The following is a 22,853-nucleotide window of genomic DNA, read 5'->3' on the forward strand; positions in this document are numbered from 1 at the left end:
GGTTTTGATTTGCATTTCCCTAGACTAGGATGTTAAGCACATTGTGTTTATTGGCTGGTTGTGTATCTTCTTTGAAAAAATGTTTATTCAAGTCATTTGCCCATTTTAAAATTGGGTTGTTTGACTATCCCTTTAATCTATCTGTTTTTTTGTTTGATTGTTTTTTGTTTTTCTGAGACAGAGTCTCACTGTGTCACCCAGGCTGGAGTGCAGTGGTGTGGTCTCGGCTCACTGCAACCTCTGCCTCCTAGTAGCTGGGATTACAGGCATGTGCCACCACACCTGGCTAATTCTTTGTGTTTTTAGTAGAGACAGGTTTCACTATGTTGTCCAGGCTGGTCTCAAACTCAGCTCAGGCAATCCTCCCACCTCAGCCTCCCAAAGTGCTAGGATTACAGGTTTGGGCAATTGCGCTTGGCCAAAGTCCATAGATTATTCTTTATTAAAAGAATAAAAATTTATTAAAGTTCATTTTTTTTTCAGCGATGAGATCTCACTGTGTTGAACAGACTGGAGTGTAATGGCTATTCAGTGATCATAGCGCACTGCAGTCTCAAACTCCTGAGCTCCAGCGATCTTCCTGCCTGGGTCTCTTCAGTGACTGGGACTAAAGGTATGCACCACCACCCTTGGCTTTTGGGTTCCCTCTTGGTGTACATGTTATGGGTTTGGACAAGTGTGTATCTACCATTATAGTGTCATACGGAATATTTTCACTGCCCTAAAAGTGCTCTGGGTTCCACTTATTTATCTCTTCCTTTCCCCAAACCCCTGACAACCACTGATCTTTTTACTTTTTCCATAGTTTTGCCCTTCCAGAATGTCATATAGTTGGAATCACAGAACTATTTTCAAATTGGCTTTTTTTACTTAATAATATGCATTTAAGATTTCTTCATATTTCTTCATTGTTTAATAACTCATATCTTTTTATTGTTCATCAATATAGCATTGTATGGATGTACTAGAGTTTATTCATCTATCGAAGGACATCTGTGTGCAGGTTTTTGGGTGGACACAGTTTTCAGCCCATTGGGTAAATACCAAGGAGTGTGATTGCTGGATCTTATGGTAAGACTGTGTTGCCCACTGGGCACAGTGGCTAACCCCTGTAATCCCAGCACTTTGGGAGGCCGAGGCGGTGGATCATGAAGTCAAGAGATCAAGACCATCCTGGCCAACATGATGAAACCCTGTCTCTACTAAAAACACAAAAATTAGCTGGGTGTTTTGGCATGCACCTGTAGTCCCAGCTACTCGGGAAGCTGAGGCAGGAGAATCACTTGAACCCGGGAGGCAGGTGGTTGCAGTGAGCCAAGATCATGCCACTGCAATCCAGCCTGGCGACAGTGAGACTCCGTCTGAAAAAAAAAGGACTATGTCCAGCTTTATAAGAAACTGCCAAAGTGTCTTCCAAAGTAGCTGTGCCATTTTGTATTCCCACCAGCAATGGATCTTAGTTTCTATGACTCCAGTGCTCACCAGCATCTTGTGTTGTTGGTGTTTTAGGTTTAACCATTCTAATAGGCGTGTAGTGGTATCCTATTGTTTTAATTTGCATTTCCCTGATGACATATGATGGGGTGTATCTTTTCATATGCTTCTTTGCTATCCATCTTCTTTGTTGAGGGTGTCTGTTAAGGTCTGTGATCTCTTTTTATTTTTTGAGACAGGGTTTTACTCTGTCGCCAGGCCGGAGTGCAGTGGCACGGCATGCTGTGATACAGGAGGGAAAAAGGGTAGTGCTGGGAAGGGAAGGGCATGGTCTCTTTAAATGATATGAAAGTGGGGAAGGGAAGGGTGTGGTCCCTGGCTAGCGCTCCACAATTAGGTCCTGTGCCCAGGGACCTAAGTGAGGACAGGCATTTTTGTTTTCCTGTCCAAATCTTGCATTTCCCAAGACCTCCCCTGGCCTGCCATGCCCCCAATCTGTGCCTTTAAAACCCCACGAGACCCTAGCAGGTAGACACACAGCTGCTGGATGTTGAGAGAAGCAGATTGGTGGTAGAAGACACAGCTGGAATGAGATGGACTTTGACCAGGGCAGTTGGAGAGTCCAGGCCGCTCAGCAGCCGACCCCAGGGGACAACTTCCCACTCCATCCCCCTCTGGTTCCCCCATTTGCTGAGAGCTGCCTCTGCTCAGTAAAACCTTGCACTCATTCTCCGAGCCCAGGTATGATCTGATTCTTCTGGTACACCAGGGCAAGAACCCGGGATATGGAAAGCCCTCTGTCCTTGCGACAAGGTAGAGGGTCTAACTGAGCTGGTTAACACAAACCTTCTATAGACGCAAAACAGAAAGAGCACACAGTAGCACATGCCCACTGGGGCTTCAGGAGCTGTCAAAATTCATCCCTAGACACTGCCATGGGTCAGAGCCCCACACCCTGCCTGTCTGTTTCCCCCAGAGGTTTGAGCAGCGGGGTACTGAAGGAGCGAGCCACAACCCCATCACACACCCTGCAAGGGAGACAAGGGAACCTTTCCTGTTTCAACTGTAGCCTCAACTTTCTGGGCTCAAGTGATCCTCCCCACTCAGCCTCCAGAGTAGCTGGACTACAGGCCCATACCACCATGTCCAGCTGATTTAGTGTAGAGTCAAGGTCTTTTTTTCCCCCGCAAGATGGAGCCTCGCTCTGTTGCCCAGGCTGGAGTGCAATGGTGCAATCTTGGCTCAATGCACCCTTCAACTCCCTGGTTCAAGCAATTCTCCTGCCTCAGCCTCCCGAGTAGCTGGAATTACAGGCATGCACCACCATGCCTGGCTAATTTGTATTTTTAGTAGAGATGGGGTTTCTCCATGTTGGTCAGGCTGGTCTTGAACACCCGACCTCAGGTGATCCGCCTGCCCCAGCTTCCCAAAGTGCTGGGATTACAGGTGTGAGCCACCACGTCCAGCCCAAGAGACGAGGTCTTATTTCATTCTTCAGGCTGGTCTCGTACTCCAGGGTTCAAGTGATCCTCTTGCCTCAGCCTCCCAAAGTGCTGGGATTACAGGCATGAGCCACTATGCCTGGCTCCTCTTTTTTTTTGAAAGAAAATCTATTTAATGATTGATGAATACAACCCTATGAAAGAATTTGACTAAGTCTTTCTCATTTCATGACATGTCAGTTTCCTAGGGCTGTTGTAACAAGGAACCAAAAACCGATGGCATAAGACAATGGCAATTTGCTCTCTCTCTGTTCTGGAGGTTGGTAGTCTGAACTCAAAGTGTCAACTCGGCCATGCTCTTCTTGAAGCCTCTAGGAGAAGACCTTTCCTTGACTCTCTCCAGCTTCTGGTTCCAGGCATTCCTGGGTTTGTGGTGGCACAAGTCCAATCTCTGTCTCCATCTTCATACTGAATTCCAGTGTCTCAATGACTTCACGTATCTGACCCATTTTCCAATTGAGTTGTTTTGTTTGTGTTCTTATTGTTGAGTTTAAGAGTTTTTTATTTTGTTTCATTTTGAGATGGAGTCTCACTCTGTCACCCAGGCTGTAGTCCAGTGGCGTGATCTCTGCCCACTGCAACCTCCACCTCTCAGGTTCAAGCAATTCTCCTGACTCAGCCTCCCGAGTATCTGGGGTCACAGGCATGCGCCACCACAGCCAGCTAATTTTTTTGTATTTTTAGTAGAGATGGGATTTCACCATGTTGGCCAGCCTGGTCTTGAACTCCTAACCTCAGGCGATCGACCCACCTCAGCCCCGCAAAGTGCTGGTATTACAGGCTTGAGCCACTGCGCCCAGCTTGCTTTGTTTTTTGAGATGGAGTTTCGCTCTTGTTGCCCAGGCTGGAGTGCAATGGCACAATCTCACCTCACTGCAGTCTCTACCTCCTGGGTTCAAGCGAGTCTCCTGCCTCAGCGTCCCGAGTAGCTGGGATTACAGCCATGCACCATCATGCCCAGCTAATTTTGTGTCTTTTTTTTTTTTTGAGACGGAGTTTCACTCTTGTTACCCAGGCTGGAGTGCAATGGCGCGATCTCGGCTCACCGCAACCTCCGCCTCCTGGGTTCAGGCAATTCTCCTGCCTCAGCATCCTGAGTAGCTGGGATTATAGGCACATGCCACCATGCCCAGCTAATTTTTTGTATTTTTAATAGAGACAGGGTTTTGCCATGTTGGTCAGGCTGGTCTTGAACTCCTGATCTCAGGTGATCCACCCACCTCTGCCTCCCAAGTGCTGGGATTATAGGTGTGAGCCACCATGCCTGGCCAAGAGTTCTTTGTAGGTCATGCTTATACCTGTAATCACATCATGCTCACAGTATTGTGGGAGGCTGAGGTGGGTGGATTGCTTGAGCTCAGGAGAGGGAGACCAGCCCCCGTCTCTACTAAAAATACAAAAAATTACTGGCTGTGGTGAGGTGTGCCTGTGGTCCCAGGTACCCAGAGGCTGAGGTGGGTGGATCACTTGAGCCCAGGAGGTCGAGGCTGCAGTGAGCCAAGATTGTGACACTGCACTCTAGCCTGGGTGACAGAGTGAGACCCCGTCTCAATAAATAAATAAATAAATAAATAAAAAAGAGTTACTTAAATAACAAACCTTTGTCACATATATGTCTTTTGCAAATACTTTTCCTAGTCTGTGTGGCTTGTCTTTTCATTCTTTTTGGGGAGTGGGGTGCAGGGAAGGGGATGGTGGTGAGCAGAGGGGAGGGGAAGCACCTTTTCATTCTCTTGACAGTATCTTTTGCAGGGCAGAACCAACCCTCCCTCCCTCCCTTCCTCCCTCTTTTCCTTCCCTCCTTCCCTCCTTCCTTACTTCCTCAGCAACATACATTTTTTATTTTAATCAGGTCCAGCTTATACATTCTTTCATGGATTGTTGCCTTTGGTGTCATATTTAAAAGTCATCACCAGGCTGGGCATGGTGGCTCATGCTTATAGTCTCAGCACTTTGGGAGGCTAAGGTGGGTAGATCACTTGAGGTCAGGAGTTTGAGACCAAACTGGCCAATATGATGAAACCCTGTCTCTTCTAAAAGTACAAAAATTAGCTGATGTGGTGGTGGGTATCAGTAATCCCAGCTACTTAGGAGGCTGAGGCAGGAGAATTGCTTGAACCCAGGAAGCAGAGGTTGCAGTGATCCGAGATCACACCTGCACTCCAACCTGGGTGACAACAGCAAGACCCCATCTCAAAAAAAACAAAAATAAAAATAAAATGGAAAGTCGTCACCAAACCCAAGGTCATCTAGATTTTCTCTGGCTATCTTCTAGTTTTATAGCTTTGCATTTTACATTTGTGTCTGTGATCCATTTTCATTCTGAGTTAATATTTGTGAAGGTGTAAGATGTTTGTCTATGTTTTTTTTTTGAAGCAAGCAGAAAACATCTTTATTCTTTTCTATTGCTATCTCTTTGAACCCCTTCTGCTAAATTGTTTTTCCTTTTCCTTGGAAGAAATTTCAGGCAGACTCCCTCCATAGCTTTTCATGTCATGTCATATTCAGTCTTACTTCTAGGTAATAAAACAGTTTAATTCAGTTCAATATACAAGCTTTAATCTCTCAGTCCATTCATCCCATCTCAGTTCTGGCTAAAAATCTGCAATGGGAAGGAGTGTGGTGGTCTCCTGACTCTTTTACCCTCCTTCCTCATTGCTTTTGGATTCTTTGGATTCTCTGAGACTGAGGATAAGAAGGATGAATGGGAAAAATACAGACACGGAAGAGGTCTTTCCTAGCTCTCTTGGCTCCTCATGCTGCCAAGGCAGACATTCCACACTGGTTCATGCTGAGTCCTTATGAGTGGTTAGAAAAGCCCCACAGATATGGCTTTTCCACCTGCAGTCCCTGACACAGGTGACGCCTCCTGCAGTTGGTCATTTACAGTTTCCTTTGTGACCTCTGACTTCTAGTGGCTCATGTTTCTCAGATTCTGTGGGTGTTGCTTCCTCCCTCCAGGTGGGCTTCTTATTCCACATCCTTGAATCCTGAGGCGCCCACAGAGAGAGAGCCTTAGGACTGTGGATGGTGTAGAATTCTTGTTGTGGAACGAGAGGAGCAGGTTATCTTCTCTTCCACCATTGTGGTCCTATTTTCTACATTCATTATTTTGCATGTGTATGTCCAGTTGTTCATCATTTGTTGAAAAGACCATCTTTACTCCATTTTGTTGACTTTGCTCTTTTGCTAAAGATCAGTTGACCACATTATGTGGGTCTATTTCTGGGCTCTCTTTTCTGTTCTACTGATGTATTTGTCTATTCTTTCACCAATACCACGCTGTCTTGGATATTGTAGCTTTATAGCAAGTCTTGAAATCAGGCAGTATCAGTCCTACAACTTTGTTCTTTTCCTTCAATATTGTGTCAACTACTCTGAGTCTTTTGCCTCTCTATACAAACTTTAGATCTCTTTGTTGAAGTTCACAAAATAACTTGCTAGCATTTTGATTGGGATTTCATCGACTCACTAGATCAGGCTGTGAAGAATAACAGCTGTACAGGATTGTGTCTTCTTATCCATGATCATGGAATATTTTTCAACTTATTCAGTTCTTTGATTTTTTTAACAGAGTTTTATATTTTTCCTTGTGTATATTTTGTACATAGTTTGTTAGATTTATATCAAGTATTTCATTTTTGGGGTGCTAATATAAATGTTTTTTGTTTTTTTTTTTTTTGAGACAGAGTTTCGCTCTTGTTACCCAGGCTGGAGTGCAGTGGGGCAATTCTCCTGCCTCAGCCTCCTGAGTAGCTGGGATCACAGGCACGCGCCACCATGCTTTTTAGTAGAGATGGGGTTTCACCATGTTGACCAGGATGGTCTTGATCTCTTGACCTCATGATTCATCTGCCTTGGCCTCCCAAAGTGCTGGGATTACAGGCTTGAGCCACTGTGCCCGGCCGGTATTGTGTTTTTAATTTCAAATTCCACTGGTTCATGACTGGTATATAAAAATACAATTCACTTTATGATTATGATTATGATGATTTTTTTTCACTGTTCAAGGTTTATTGGGGGTTTTAGTTGGTGTAACACTTGGATAGTTGGTTGCATTGTTTATATGTAGATCTTTTTACATTGTATGGTAATGTACACTACTGAAATATATAGTTCACAAAATAAGATCCTTTGGAACAAGACATGCAATATTGGATCTATACATTGAATGCCAGGATGTGACCGACTGGGAAAAAATGTTGGACTAGGCATGTTCAGTGAAGGAGCCAGGAAGTTATATAACAAATGAACATCTCTGGCTCAAGGGGCAACTGCAGCATGTGCAGCAGTGGTGCCTCAGAGGTGGCAGAACTATTTCACACTAACCAATTTAGGACTACGCAAGGTTACCACCATCCAGCATCAGAATATAGCTGTAGGACTTTACAAACCATTCCTATTTCTAACTTCTGGAATTGATGTTTTTCCCAGTCCATCTTAAAATATGACTGCTTTAATCACAGATCAGACAAAAAGGACAGCATGCACAACCTCCAACTAAAATCCTGTTGTAGCCTAGACAGTGAAATGGTATGACATCAGAAGACTTTAAAATTGCAGCTCTTTTTGGATCCCCCAAAGTGTATCCGCACTCTTCTTCAAACGGGCCTCTTCCTCAGGAGTCAGAGTCACCTTCACAACGTCTGAGATTCCAATTCTGTCCCAAAATGCAAGGAACACTAAGGAAGACATCATCCTTTAGAGACCCTTAATCATGGTGGAAATTGGGTGCACCCGCCTAAGATTCTTCTTTATAGTCTCTGCCAAATCTGCCACAGAAAGTCCAATGGCCCAGGATGTGTAGCCTTTGAGTTTGATCCCCTCGTAAGCACTCTCAACCACCTGCTTGTGAACCTCTTTCCACTGTTCCTTATCTGTATCAGTCCCTAAATTTGGGTGCAGAGTCTTCAGGGAGACACCATCAACATTCACTCCACTCCATACAGGCACACTGGAATCTTCATGTTCCCCAGGGACCCACCCATGACAGCTTAATGGGTGAACTCCCAGCCTTTACCCCATCAGATAACGGAATCGGGCTGAATCCAGATTGCAACCACTTCCAATAACACGGTTTTTGGGAAACTTCCAATAAACGGTTTTTGGCCACTTATCTTCCAAGCTACAAAGGTCAAGATATCCACTGGATTTGAAACAATAAGCAACTTGCAGTTTGGGCTGTATTTTACAACATTAGGAATGATGAATCTAAAGATGTTCACGTTACGCTGGACCAAATGAAGACGGCTTTCTCCCTCTTGCTGACGTGCCCCAGCCATAATAATGACCAACTTGGAGTTTGCAGTTACATTATAATCTTTGCCAGAGACAATCTTTGGTGTTCTAAGGAAAAGGCTGCCATGTTGGAGATCCATCATCTCTCCCTTCAATTTGTCTTCAATGACATCAATAAGAGCAAGTTCATCTGCCAAGTCCTTCATTAAGATACTGATGGCACAGGCCATACCGACAGCACCAACCCCAACAACTGTAATCTTATTCTGGCAGGTCTGTTCTTCCTTTAGAAGATTATGAATCAGCTGATCCTTGAGAGTTGCCATTTTGGACTTGGAACCAAAAGGAACCAGGAATGCATGTCGGGCGGGTGTCAGGGGCGCACAGCAGTGGGATCCGGACTCGGCGGCAGCTGCTCCAGCACCGATTATTATTATTATTTTGCATCACCCCTAACTATTTTGAATTTTTAAAAAAGCCTACAGTACCTTGTATTCCCAGGCAACCTCTCATCTAACTATTAACCAGGCCAGACCCTGTTTAGCTTCCAAGATCAACTCCTTTTACTGATCTCATTGAGCATGTTCATGGTAGAATGGTTGTAAATGCAACTGACTTTTGTATATTAGCCATGTATCCTGAAGCCTTGTTATAACTGCTTCCAGGAGGTTTTTAAATTTTGTTTTTGTTTTGTCAGTGCTTTCAAATTTTCTACATAGAAAAGCATGTCATTTGCTAACAACGACAGTTTTATTTCTTCCTTCTTCATCAGTATATTTTTTATTTTATTTTCTTGTCTTACTATATTAGTTAGGCCTTTCGGTATGATGCTAAGAAGGAGTGGTGAACGTTGGGCTTGGTGGCTCACACCTGTAATCATAGCACTTTGGGAGACTGATGCAGGAGGATTGCTTGAGCCCAGGAGTTCATGACCAGCCTGGGCAGCATAGTGAGACCCCATCTCTACAAAAATACAAATAAAAAGTAAAAAGAGCTGGGTGCGGTGGCTCATGCCTGTAATCCCACCACGTTGGGAGGCTGAGACAGGTGGATCACCTGAGGTTCAAGACCAGCCTGGTCAACATGGTGAAACCCCATCTCTACTAAAAACATAAAAATTACCCAGGTGTGGTGGCGGACGCCTGTAATCCCAACTACTCAGAAGGCAGGAGAATCAGTTGAACCTGGGAGGTAGATTTTGCAGTGAGCCAAGATCACGCCACTGCACTTCAGCCTGGAAGACAGAGCTAGACTCTGTCTCAATCAATCAATCATCAGTCAAAGGACTGGTGAGAGTGGACATTCTTGTTTTGTTCCCAATCTTAGTGAGAAAGCTTCTAGATGTGGTCTATCTTGGTGAACAGACTGTATGGGCTTGAAGAGAATATATATACTGCTGTTGTTGGATGAAGTAGTCTATAGATGTCAGTTGTATACAGTTGATCGATGGTGTTGCTGAGTTCAACTATATCACCAATGATTTTTCTGCCTGCTAAATCTGTCCATTTCTGATAGAAGGATGTTGAACTCTCCAACTTTAGTAGTGAGTTTATCTATTTCTCCTTACAGTTATATCGTTTTTGCCTCATAGAGTTTGATGCTGTTTTTAGACACATACACATTAAGGATTGTTATGTCTTCTTAGAGAATTGACCCTCAATCTTGATGAGCCAGTAGTGAGAAAAATAAAAAAAGAGACAGAATTGACCCTTTTTCCTTTATATAATACCCCCCACATTTTTTTTTTTTTTTTTTTTTTGAGATGGAGTCTTGCTCTGTTCCCTGGGCCAGAGTGCAGTGGCGTGATCTCGGCTCACTGCAATCTCACTTCCCAGGTTCAAGCAATTCTCCTGTCTCAGCCTCCTGAGTAGCTGGGATTACAGGTGTGTACCACCATGCCTGGCTAATTTTTGTATTTTTAGTAGAGATGGGGTTTTACCATGTTGGCCAGGCTGGTCTCAAACTCCTGACCTCAAGGGATCCGCCTGCCTTTACCTTCCAAAGTGCTGGAATTATAGGCATTAGCCACTGCACCCAGCTGAGATGCTCCTCTTTATCCCTGATAACTTTGCTTGCTTCAAAATATGCTCTGTCTGAAAATTAATGTAGCTACTCCTGCTTTCTTTTGATTAGTGTTAATATAGTATATCTTTTTTATTCATTGACTTTTAATCTCTCTCTATATATCTTTATATTTAACATGGGCTTCCAGCCTGGGAAATATAGTGAGACTTCATCTTTATGAAAAAATTAAAAATTAGATGAGCATGGTGGCACATACCTTTAATACCAGCTACTTGGGAGGATGGGGTGGGAGCATAATTTGAGCCTGGGAGGCAGACGCTGCAGTGAGCTGAGATCATGCCACTGTACTCCAGCCTGGGCAACAGAACAAGACTCTGATTAAAAAAAATTTTTAAGTGGGTTTCTTATAAATATTATATAGTTGTGTCTTGTTTTAAAATTCACTCTGAGAATCTCTTTTAATTGATACATTTAGACCACTGATGTTCAAAGTGATTATTGACATAGATTAATAGCTGCCTTTTTTTTTTTTACTGTTTGTGTTGTCCTTGTTCTTTGTTCCTATTTTTTTCTTCCACTTTTTTTTTTTTTTTGCCTTTTGTGGTTTTAAGTAAGCATTTTATATTATTCCATTTTCTCTCCTTTCTTAGCATATCAGTTATATTTTTATTCTCTTCTCTTCCTCTTATTCCTCCTCCTCCTCCTCTTCTCCTTCTCCTTCTTCCTTTTCCTCTTTTTCTTCTGCTTCTTCTTCTTCCACCATTTTTAGTGGTTGTCCTAGAGTTTGCAATATGCATTTACAATGAATCCAAACTCAATTTCAGATAACAAACTGCTTCATTGGTAATGTGACTAACTTAATTTATAATAACAAAACAATCCTAATTCCTCCTTCCCATCACTTGTATAATTTTTGTCATTCATTTGAAATATGTATAAGCATACATAAGCATATATATGTTTATATGTGTATATATCCCTATATATAGATAGGATGTATACATAAGCATACATAATCAAATATATTGTTGCTATTATTTTAACAAACTATTATCACAGGTTAAGAATAAGAAAAATAAAAGTTTTCATTTTTCCTTCACATATTTCTTCTTCATACACACATATAAATGCTATTTTATATATATCTACACACACATATATATATTTATATATACACATATGTATATATTCTCTTGTTATTTGTAGAGCAGGATCTTGCTATGTTGACCAGGCTGGTCTCAAACTCCTAGCCTCAAGCAATCCTCCAGCTTTGGCCTCCCAAAGTGCTCAGTATTTGTTGTAGCTGTAGGTGTCAGAACCTTCCATTTCTTCTACTGTCCTTGTTTGTGTCTCTCCCATTATTTTTGGGTTTCCCTAAAAATTCTTTCCTTTTTTTATGTTTCATTTTTTACTTTTTTAGAGATGGGGTTTCACCATATTGGTCAGGCTCGTCCTGACCTCAAGTAATCCACCTGCCTCAGCCTCCCAAGGTGTTGGGATTACAGGCATGAGCCACCATGCCCGGCCTAAAAATTATTTCTTAAAGAGTCTGCATCTTGCAGATCTCTTAGTTGTAATACACTGTTTTCTACCACAGCCCAATTGATAGGGTGATAACGTGTCATGGGGAGAAAAGCGTTGTACAATTTTATGACTAATTATCAGTCTATTTGATGAACCTGAGATACTTGGCAATGACCGCCAGAAAAATTTCTTATTCTTTCTTTTTGTTTTTTAATTTTTTTTTTTTCTGAGATGGAGTCCTGCTCTGTTGCCCAGGCTGGAGTGCAGTGGCACGATCTTGGCTCATTGCAACCTCCACCTCCTGGGTTCAAGAGATTCTCCTGCCTCAGCCTTCTGAGTAGCTGAGATTATAGTCATGTGCCACCACACCTGGCTAACTTTTTTATTTTTAGTAGGGACAGGGTTTCACCATGTTGGTCATGCTGATCTCCAACTCCTGACTTCGTGATCCACCCATCTCAGCCTCCCAAAGTGCTGGGATTACAGGCGTGAGCCACCATGCGCAGCCAAGTTTCTTATTCTTTTATTTTTTTAACCCTATTCTTACATAAAGAAAGAAGACTAGAGAGACTAGAGTTGTCCAATTGCCCTTCCCTTATATCAGATATGGCTCCAGTAAATTACAGTTGTTTTCCTTGAGGGCAGGCCTTTGTTATAGAGAATAGAAGGCTCTGGGCATATTTCACAAGGGTTATTTCTTCACTGGGTGTATTTCAGAGTAGTTAGTTTTCTCTTCTCCCTGCCAAAAATATGGGAGATTTTTCTTCAGGCCTCCACCATGAGAACCTGGCAGAGCTCCTGGAGGTAAAATATGAAAAGTGTCAGGCACAGCGGCTCACGCCTGTAATCCTAGCACTTTGGGAGTCCAAGGCAGGAGAATGTTTGAGCACAGAAGTTCAAGACCAGCCTGGGCAACACAGCAAGACCCCATCTCTGAAAAACAAAAAGAAAGAAAGACAGTGTCAGGGCTATTCCCTAGAAGTTTTTACTTCTCAAGCTAGCCCACACTCAGCCTCCAGTAATTTATCAATTACTGTTTCTGTTTCTACCAGTGCCTGGCTCCAGTGGCTTCTGCTCCCTGTGCTGTGATCCTCTGTATTTTTCTCTCTCTCCAGTTTTCCAGGGGTTTGTCCTGAAAAAATAAAATTATTTTATTTTAAAACAATTGCATAGAAATCTAGAAAGAAATACATGGAAATGTGATGGTAATATATTTGATGTGATTTTTACTCATGGGTTTTAAAAAATATGTATTTTTTCAAAAATTTTGACTGGATGTAGTGGCTCATGCCTATAATTTCAGCACTTTGGGAGGATCACTTGAGGCCAGGAGTTCGAGACTAGACTGGGCAACAAAGTGAGACCCCCATCTCTTTTTCAGAAATTTCTACCTTTAGAGTCAGGAAACCCCCCAAGCTTTTTCTTTTTGTTAAGTTATAGGAATATGGTGTTTTCATGCAATGAAATAGTACACAGCTAGGCAAAAAATGTACTAATATGGTACACTCTCTGAAACAAATTTAAAAAGCAAAGTACAGGCTGGGTGCATTGGCTCATGCATCTAATCCCAACACTGTAGGAGCCCAAAGCAGGAGGATTGCTTGAGCCCAGGAGTTCAAGACCAGCCTAGGCAACAGAGTGAGATCTCATATCTGTTAAAAAAAAAAAAAAAAAAGAAAGAAAAGAAAAGAAAAGCAAGGTATAAAATGATATGGAAACCCACATACCAACAGTGAACTCATTTTCAACAAAGGTGCCAAGAACATACATGGGGAAAAGACAGGATCTTCAACAAATGGTGCTGGGAAAACGGGATATCCATATGTAGAAGAAGGAAACTAGATCTCTATCTCTCACAATATGCAAAATCCAAATGAAAATGGATTGAAGACTTAAGTCTAAGACCTCAAACTGTGAAACTACTATGGGAAAACATTGGGGAAAATCTCCAGGACATTGGACTGGGCAAAGATTTCTTGACTAATAACCCCAGAAGCACAGGCAACCAAAGCAAAAACGGACAAACAGGATAACGTCAAGTTAAAAAGCTTCTGCACAGCAAAGCATATGATTAACAAAGGGACGCGACAACTCACAGAATGGGATAAAATATTTTCAAACTACCCAGGTGACAAGGGAATAATAACCAGAATATATACGAAGCTCCAACAACTCTATAGGAAAATAATCTAATAATCCGATTGAAAAATGGGCAAAAGATTTGAATACACATTTCTCAAATGAAGACATACAAGTGGCAGACAGCCACATGAAAGGATGCTCAACATCAATGATCGTCAGATAAATGCAAATCAAAACTACAGTGAGATATCATCTCACCCCAGTTAAAATGGTTTATATCCAAAAGACAGGCAGTAACTGAGGATGTGGAGAAAAGGGAACACTTTACCACTGTTGGTGGGAATGTAAATTAGGACAACCACTATGGGGAACAGTTTGAAAGTTCCTCAAAACACTAAAAATTGAGCTACCATATGATCCAGTAATCCCACTTCTGAGTGAAAGAAAGGAAATCAGTGTATCAAAGAGATATCTGCAGGGTGCGGTGGCTCATGCCTATAATCCCAGCACTTTGGGAAGCAGATCACCTGAGGTCAGGAGTTTGAGGCCAGCCTGGCCAACATGGTGAAACCTTGCCTCTACTGAAAATACAAAAATCAGCCAGGCATGGTGATGGGTGCCTATGATCCCTGCTACTTGGGAGACTGAGGGAGGATTCAGGAGAATCGCCTGAACCCAGGAGGCAGAGTACAGTGAGCTGAGATTGTGCCACTGCACTCCAGCCTGGGAGACAGTGAGAGTCTGCCTCAAAAAAAAAAAAAAAAAAAAAAGGTGGTATCTGCACTCCTGTGTTTGTTGCAGCACTGTTTATAATAGCCAAGATTTGGAAGCAACATAAGTATCCATCAACAGATGAATGAATAAAGAAAATGTGGTACATATACACAATGGAGTACTATTCAGTCATAAAAAGAATAAGGTAGGCTGGGTGTGGTGGCTCGTGCCTATAATCCCAGCACTTTGGGAGCCTGAGGCGGGAGGATCACGGGGTCAAGAAATTGAGACCATCCTGACCAACATGGTGAAACCCCGTCTCTACTAAAAAATACAAAAATTAGCTGGGCGTGGTGGCACAGGCCTGTAGTCTCAGCTACTTGGGAGGCTGTGGCAGGACAATCACTTGAGCTGGGGAGGCAAAGGTTGCAGTGAGCTGAGATTGCACCACTGCACTCCAGCCTGGTGACAGAGTGAGATTTTGTCTCAAAAAAAAAAAAAAGAATAAGGTCATTATATTAAGTGAAAATGAGCCAGGCACAGACAAACACCACATGTTCTCACTTATTTGTGGTATAAGTGAGAACAAAACAATTGAACTCATGGACATAGAGAGTAGAAGAATGGTTACTAGAGGCTGGGAAGGGGAAGGGGCTTGCTGGGGGAGGTAGGGATGATTAATTGGTACAAAAAAATAGAAGGCATGAGACCTATTATTTGATAGCACAACAGGTTGACTATAGTCAATAATAATGTAGTTGTATTTTTTAAAATAATGTAAAGAGAGTAATTTGATTGTTGGTAACTTAAAGGATAAATGCTTGAGGGGATGGATACCCATGTTCCATGATGTGCTTATTTCGCATTGCATGCTTGTATCGAAACATCTCGTTTCGATATAATATATAACTTACTATGTACCCATAAAAATTAAAAATTAAATTTAAAAAAGTCTTTTTTCAAGACAAGGTCTCACTCAATCTGTCAAGCTGGAGTGTAATGGAGTGATCTTGACTCACTGCCACCCCTACATCCTGGGCTCAAATGATGCTCCTGCCTCAGCTTCCAACTAGCTGGGACTATAAGCAAGTGCTACCGTGCCTGACTACTTTTTGTAGAGACAGGAGTTTTGCCATGTTGGCCAGGCTGCTCTGGAACTCCTGGATTCAAGTAATCTGTCTGCCTTGGCCTCCCAAAATGTTGGAATTACAGATGTGGACCACCACGCCTGGCCTCCAAAAAATTTTAATTAAAAACATTATGGAAACATGCTACCCCTTAAGAAGATATATTCAAACATGCCTTTTTATGCATACATAATATTTGAAAGGGTACGAAGGAGACTGGTCATTGTGGTGTCTTGGGAAGGAGAACACTGAGGACAGCAGTGGGAGATAGTTAATTTTATCAGTTTATCTTTCATTCTTTAATGTTTTTTTTTTTTTTGAGACAGAGTTTCACTCTTGTTGCCCAGGCTGGAGTGCAATGGCATGGTCTTAGCTCACTGCAACCTCCACCTCCAGGGTTCAGGAGATTCTCCTACCTTAGCCTCCCAAGTAGCTAGGATTACAGGCACCCTCCACCATGCCTGGCTACTTTTTGTGTTTTTAGTAGAGACAGGGTTTCACCATATTGGCCTGGCTGGTCTTAAACTCCTGACCTCAGATGATCTGCCTGAATAACCGCACCTGGTTTATTCTTTTTAAATTTTTTACATTCACTTCAATTTCATGTGTATGTGTGTGTGTGTGCACATATATGTTAGTAATGGAAAAAATACCATTTTTCCTCTCTTCTGATTAATTTCAGAAGACTTTTTGGACAAGGAAAGGATAATTTTTTTTTTTTTTTTGAAATGGAGTCTCGCATTGTTGCCCAGGCTGGAGTGCAGTGGCGTAATCTCGGCACGCTGCAACCTCTGCCTCCCAGGTTCAAGCTATTCTCCTGCCTCAGCCTCTGGAGTAGCTGGGATTACAGGTGCCTGCCACCACACCCGACTAATTTTTTTAATTTTTAGTGGAAACGGGTTTCACTATGTTGGCCAGGCTGGTCTTGAACACCTGACCTGGTGGTTCACCTGCCTTGGCCTCCCAAAGTGTTGGGATTGCAGGTGTGAGCCACTGAGCCCAGCAGGATAATTCTAAAGTATTCAGAAGAGACAGGTTTTTCCCAGCCATGGGAGAGGTGAGAGGCTTAGGACAGGGCTTCAGAATAAATTTTGAAGGTCATCAAAAATGGTGGAACAGACAGCTTCAAAACCCCATCTAGAGCAATGATTAAGCTGCAAAAATTGTCAGAATCAACTTTTTTGGAGCTCTGGAATCTAACAATAAAAAACCTGACAACAACCAGAGAAATTCTTAATGACAAAAGCAGCTTCTAGATTTTGGCAAAAGAGCACTGTGAGGCTGGGTGTGGTGGCTCATGCCTGTAATCTCAGCACTTTGGGAGGCCGAGGCACTTGGCCTGAGGTCAGGAGTTCAAGACCAGTCTGGCCAACATGATGAAACCCTGTCTCCACTAAAGATAATTAGAAAAAAAGTTATCTGGGCATGGTGGCAGATGCCTGTAATCCTAGCTACTCGGGAGGCTGAGGCAGGTGAATCACTTGAACCTGGGAGGTGGAAATTGCAGTGAGCTGAGATTGCACCACTCCACTGCAGGCTGGGGAATAAGGCGACACTCTGTCTCAAAAAAAAAAAAAAAAAAAAAAAAAGCATTGTGAGCCAGGCTCAGTGTCTCATACCTGTAGGTCCAGCACTTTGGGAGGCTTAGGTGGCAGGGTCACTTCAGGCCAAGAGTTCAAGACCAGTCTGGGAAACATAGAAAGATCCTATCTCTACCAAAAAAAAAAAAAAAATATCTGGGTGTAGTGGCTCATAACTGTAGTTCCAGTTACTGAGGATGCTGAGGCAGGAGGATCACTGGAGCTGAGGAGATGGAGAGGCTGCAGTAAGCCATGATCAAGCCACTGCAGCTTGGGCAACAAAGCAAGAAGATTTCTCAAAAACAAACAAACCAAAAGAGTATTGTGACATTTTAAGCTTACCTGCCTACCATCTTTCATTGACCATCTTGGTGTCAGTGGGAATCGTGGCCCATGTTCCTGCATGACTTGCTGGTGCCAGAGGGACCTTATTCTCAAAGAAATTGTTCTATGTTTCTACCTGTCCAGTGGTTTTCTGTAGGATTGGCTTTGGGGCTTCTCTTTGTTTTGGAACTTTCTCAGGTCTGCAGTGGCCTCCCAGGCAATGTTTGTTGGAAATGTTTAGAAGAAAATGTACTAGCCACAATGGCCTTGGAAAAAGATAAAAGAAAAGGCAACCAGCCGGCAGACCAAAAAGGCTGAGAAAGGAGATATATAGATGAATAAGAGCTTTAACAAGCTCCTGCATATACTGGGGAATCTAGAAAGCCTTATGTGTGCCCAGACTTGGACACATGCTAGAAAAACCCAGAGAAGACCCTGAGTTTTCACCTCTGGCTGACCTTTAGATTCCACTCAAGCAGGAAGTTAAGGCTAAGACAGAAATGTAAATGGTCTGGCAAAGTGTTGACACTTACACAAAGCTGATCTGCAAAGATCAGGAGAGTATTTTCTTTCTTTCTTCTTTTTTTTCCTTGTTTTGAGACAGAGTTGTGCACTTGTTGCCCAGGTTGGAGTGCAATGGTGCAATCTTGGCTCACCACAACCTCTGCTTCCTGGGTTCAAGCAATTCTCCTGCCTCAACCTCCTGAGTAGATGGGATTACAGGTGTACATCACCATGCCTGGCTAATTTTTTATATTTTTAGTAGAAACAGGGCTTCACCATGCTGGCCAGGCTGGTCTCAAACTCCTGACTTCAGGTGATCCACCCATCTTGTCCTCCCAAAGTGCTGGGATTACAGGCATGAGCCATTGTGCCTGGCCTCAGGAGAGTAGTTTTCTTGTTCTCTTTTTCTTTTCTCCTTCCTCCAACTCCACCCACTTTTTGGCTCTAGATAATGAGACTAACAGCTGATTTCTCAATAGAAGCCATGGAGGCCATAACGTTGTGAGATAACATATTTAAAGGGCAAAAAGAAAAAAAACTGTCAACCAAGAATTCTATATTCAGCAAAACTATCCTTGAAGGAAGATAACCAAAAAAAAAAAAAAAAGAAAGAAAGAAAAGAAAAAAGGAGGAATTAAGATATTCCCAGATAAACAAAAGCCAGAGGATTTAATTTCTAGTAAATGCTAAAGGGAATCCTTCAGGTTGAAATGAAAGGACATTAGGTAGAAACTAGAAGCCATAGCAAATACAAAACAAAAACAAAGAACACAAGTAAAGGTAATTACAAAGGTAAATATAAAAGCCAGTATTATTGTATTTTTGGGTTGGCACTCCTCTTTTTTTCCTTTACTATTAAAAGACAGATGCATAATACCATAATTATAAATCTATGTTAATGAGCACACAATGCATAAAGATGTAATTTGCTACAAACAATAACAACATAGAGCTGCGTAGGAGTAGAGTTTTGTATACTATGAAAGCTAAACTAGTATCAATTCAAACTAGATTATTATAAAATAAAGGGCCGGGCACTGTGGCTCACACCTGTAATCCCAGCACTTTGGGAGGCTGAGGCAGGCGAATCACCTGAGATCAAGAGTTTAAGACCAGCCTGACCAACATGGAGAAACCCTGTCTCTACTAAAAATACAAAAATTAGCCAGGGGTGATGGCACATACCTGTAATCCCAGCTACTTTGGAGCCTGAGGCAGGAGAATCACTTGACCTGGGAGGCGGAGGTTGCAGAGAGCCAAGATCGCACCATTGTACTTCAGTTTGGGCAACAAGAATGAAACTCCATCTCAAAAACTAATTAACTAAATAAATTTAAGATATTATTTGTAATACCCAGGGTTACCACTAAGAAAATAACTCTAAAAAATACAGAAAAGGGGCCAGGCACAGTGGCTCATGCCTATAATCTGCTGAGGTGGGTGGATCACCTGAGGTCAGGAGTTTGAGACCAGACTGACCAAAATGATGAAACCTCATCTTTACTAAAAATACAAAAAATTAGCCCAGTGTGGTGGCAGGTGCCTGTAATCCCAGCTATTCAGGAGGCTGAGGCAGGAGGATCCCTTGAACCCGGGAGGTGAACGTTGCAGTAAGTCGAGGTCATGTCATTGCACTCCAGTCTGGGCAACAAGAGCAAAACTCCATCTCAAAAAAAAAAAAATATAGGAAAGGATATGAGCAGGCAATCAAAACAGAACACTAGTGAAATCCAGTGAGACACAAAAGAAAGCAGCAATGGAGGAATTGAGGAACAAAATATATCTGTATAAAAAACAATAACAAAATGGCAGAAATAAATCCTTTTCACCAGCAATTATATGGATTCAACCTCTCCAATTAAAACGGAAAGATTGGCATAATGTATTTCAAGAATAAACCAACTTCATACTATCTACAAGACATTCACTTTAGTTCCAAAGACACAAAAAGGTCAAAAGTGAAAGGATATAAAACATAACCCATGCAAATAGTAGACCTGGGGATGGTATGCTAATATCATACATAACAGACTTTGAGTCAAAACGTGTTACCACATGGCTGCGCATGGTGGCCCATGTCTGTAATCCTAGCACTTTGGGAGGCAAAGACAAGTGGATCACTTAAGGTCAGGGGTTTGAGACCAGCCTGGCCAATATGGTGAAACCCCGTCTATACTAAAAATATAAAAATTAGCCAGGCGTGGTGGCGCATGACTGTAATCCCAGCTACGCAGGAGGCTGAGGCACGAGAATTGCTTGAACTTGAGAGGTAGAGGTTGCAGTGAGCTCTGAGATTGTGCCACTGTACTCCAGCCTAGGTGACAGAGCAAGACTCTGTCTCCAACAAAAAAAGCATTACCACAGACAGCAGCAAAGGACATTAAGTATTGATAAGAGTCGATACATAATTGAGAAGATATAACAATTATAAGCATACATTCCCCTAACAACAGAACTCCAAAATATATGAAGCAAAAATGAATAGAATTGAAGAGCAAAAAAGACAGTTTTACAATTATAGTTGAAGACTTCAATACCTTACTTTCAAAAATAGAGTGAACAACTAATCAGAAGATCAAAAAGGAAATAGAGAACTTAAAGAATTCCCTAAACCAACTAGACTAACTAGCAGACACAGAATGCTCCACCCAACAATAACAGAATACATAGTCTCAAGTGCACATGGAACATTCTCCACGACAGACCATATGTTGGGCCAGAAAGCAAGTCTTAATAAATTTAAAAAGATTTAAAGAGACAAATTGTTTTCTCTGGTCATGGTGGAATGAAAGTAGAAATTAGTAATAGAAGGAAAACTTGGAAATGCATAAATTTGTAGAAATTAAGCAACATATTCTTTTTTATTTTTATCTTTTGAGACGGAGTATCGCTCTGTCACCCAGGCTGGAGTGATACAATCTCGGCTCACTGCAGCCTCCATTTCTCTGGTTCAAGCAATTCCCCTGCCTCAGCCTCCCAAGTAGCTGGGATTACAGATGCACACCACCACACCCGGCTAATTTTTTTGTATTTTTAGTACAAACAGGGTTTCACCATGTTGGCCAGACTGATCTTGGGCAGTCCGCCTGCCTTGGCCTCCCAAAGTGCTGGGATTACAGATGTGAGCCACTGTGCCTGGCCTAAACAACATACTCTTAAACAATGGACTGAAAAAAAAAAATCACAGGGTTCGTGACCAGCTTGGCCAACACAGTAAAACCTCATCTCTACTGAAAACACAAAAATTAAGCTGCGTGCAGTGGTTCATGCCTATAATCCCAGCACTTTGGGAGGCCAAGGCGGGCAGATCACCTGAGGTCAGGAGTTCAAGACTAACCTGGGCAACGTGGTGAAATCCTGTCTCTACTGAAAACACAGAAATTAGCTGGGCATGGTGGTGGATGCCTGTAATCCCAGCTACTCAGGAGGCTGAGGCAGAAGAATCACTTGAACCCAGGAAGCAGAGGTTGCAGTGAGCTGCGATCGTGCCACTGCACTCTAGCCTGGGCAACAGAGCTAGACTCTCTCTAAAAAAAAAAAAAAAAAAAAAAAAAATTAGCACCTGTAGTCCCAGCTACTCAGGAGGTCGAGGCAGGAGAATCCCTTGAACCAGGAAGGCAGAAGTTGCAGTGAGCTGAGATCACACGACTACACTCTAACCTGGGTGAAAGAGCAAGACTCACACACACACACAAAAAGAAAGAAATCGCAGGAAAATTAGAGACTTTGAGACTTTGAAACTTTGAGACTTTGAAACTTTGAGACTTTGAGACAAATGAAACTGAAAATACCACCTACTCAAATGTAGGGTTTGCAGAGTAAGTTCTGAGATGAGAGGAGATGGGAGGCAGAAGATGAGGCTAGAGAAAACTGACACGGTGCCTCACTTGTGAATACTCAAGGCAGGCTGGAAAGACAAAAAGGAGACAGGAACGTGAGGAAGTTCTGTGGTTTCCATCTAGGCTTGTCATTGTTCTCCAGCCAAACACGACAAACTGTAGTTGAACAAGTTGAGTTTATTACTGATTGCAGTGAGAAACAGCAGACAGTAGGGGAAACATGGGTTGTCTCAGTAAGAACCTAGTGTAAGATTTGTGCTTTGTTTGGTTATTTGGGGGTGGCAAGGAAATGGAGGTTCACTATAGATTGGATGCTGTTGGAAAATAAGGATAATTCTATGATCGGGTGCCTCAATTGATAGGGAAGACAGACTAGAGTGAGAACAAAGCTGTAATTGGTAAAGAAGCAGCTGTCAGATAAGCTGGAAGAGGAGATGTTTGGTATTTTGTGGGTTACATGGTGACCTTGTCTTTGTGCTCAGACAGAATTATGAGTGATTTTGTTTTACTTTATCATGGCCTTTACGTGACTTTGTCTGATGTTTATATTCTGGGAGATTATCCATGTCTAATAGAATAATGTGGCCTAGCTGTGAGCACCAGACTAGCTACCAACAACACTGAGGCCTAGCTAGCTATAAGTGTCAGACCAGTCCCTGCATATCATTTTTTCTTTCTCAGCCACAGCTCAATTTCTTGTGCTCCTAATCAAAAAGGGTGATGATATTGGCAGTAACTGGATGGGAGACAGGTCAGGGACAGGCAGGCCTTTGAGAGGCAGGTAAGACAGAGACAAGCCAAGCAAGACTGATTACCAACCACCAAAGGCAAATACAGGGCAGTGTCTCTCCAGGCACTTCCAATGTCCCTTTAGTGCCTGCATCTAGCAGTGCTGCCTGTCTGCCAGGTTCTTCTTGTGGCCTGGCTGGTGGCATGGGCAGAGGGGGTCCCTGTGGACTG

General features: G+C 42.5%; 1 pseudogene; it reads right to left on the bottom strand.

The window, feature by feature from the left end:
* Positions 1-7,483: 7,483 nt before the first annotated feature.
* On the bottom strand, positions 7,484-8,599 carry LOC100395373 (L-lactate dehydrogenase A chain pseudogene; annotated as a pseudogene).
* Between the last annotated feature and the right edge of the window lie 14,254 nt (positions 8,600-22,853).

Source organism: Callithrix jacchus, chromosome 12 (genome assembly GCF_049354715.1).
Source record: "Callithrix jacchus isolate 240 chromosome 12, calJac240_pri, whole genome shotgun sequence".
In the NCBI taxonomy this organism is placed as follows: domain Eukaryota; kingdom Metazoa; phylum Chordata; class Mammalia; order Primates; family Cebidae; genus Callithrix; species Callithrix jacchus.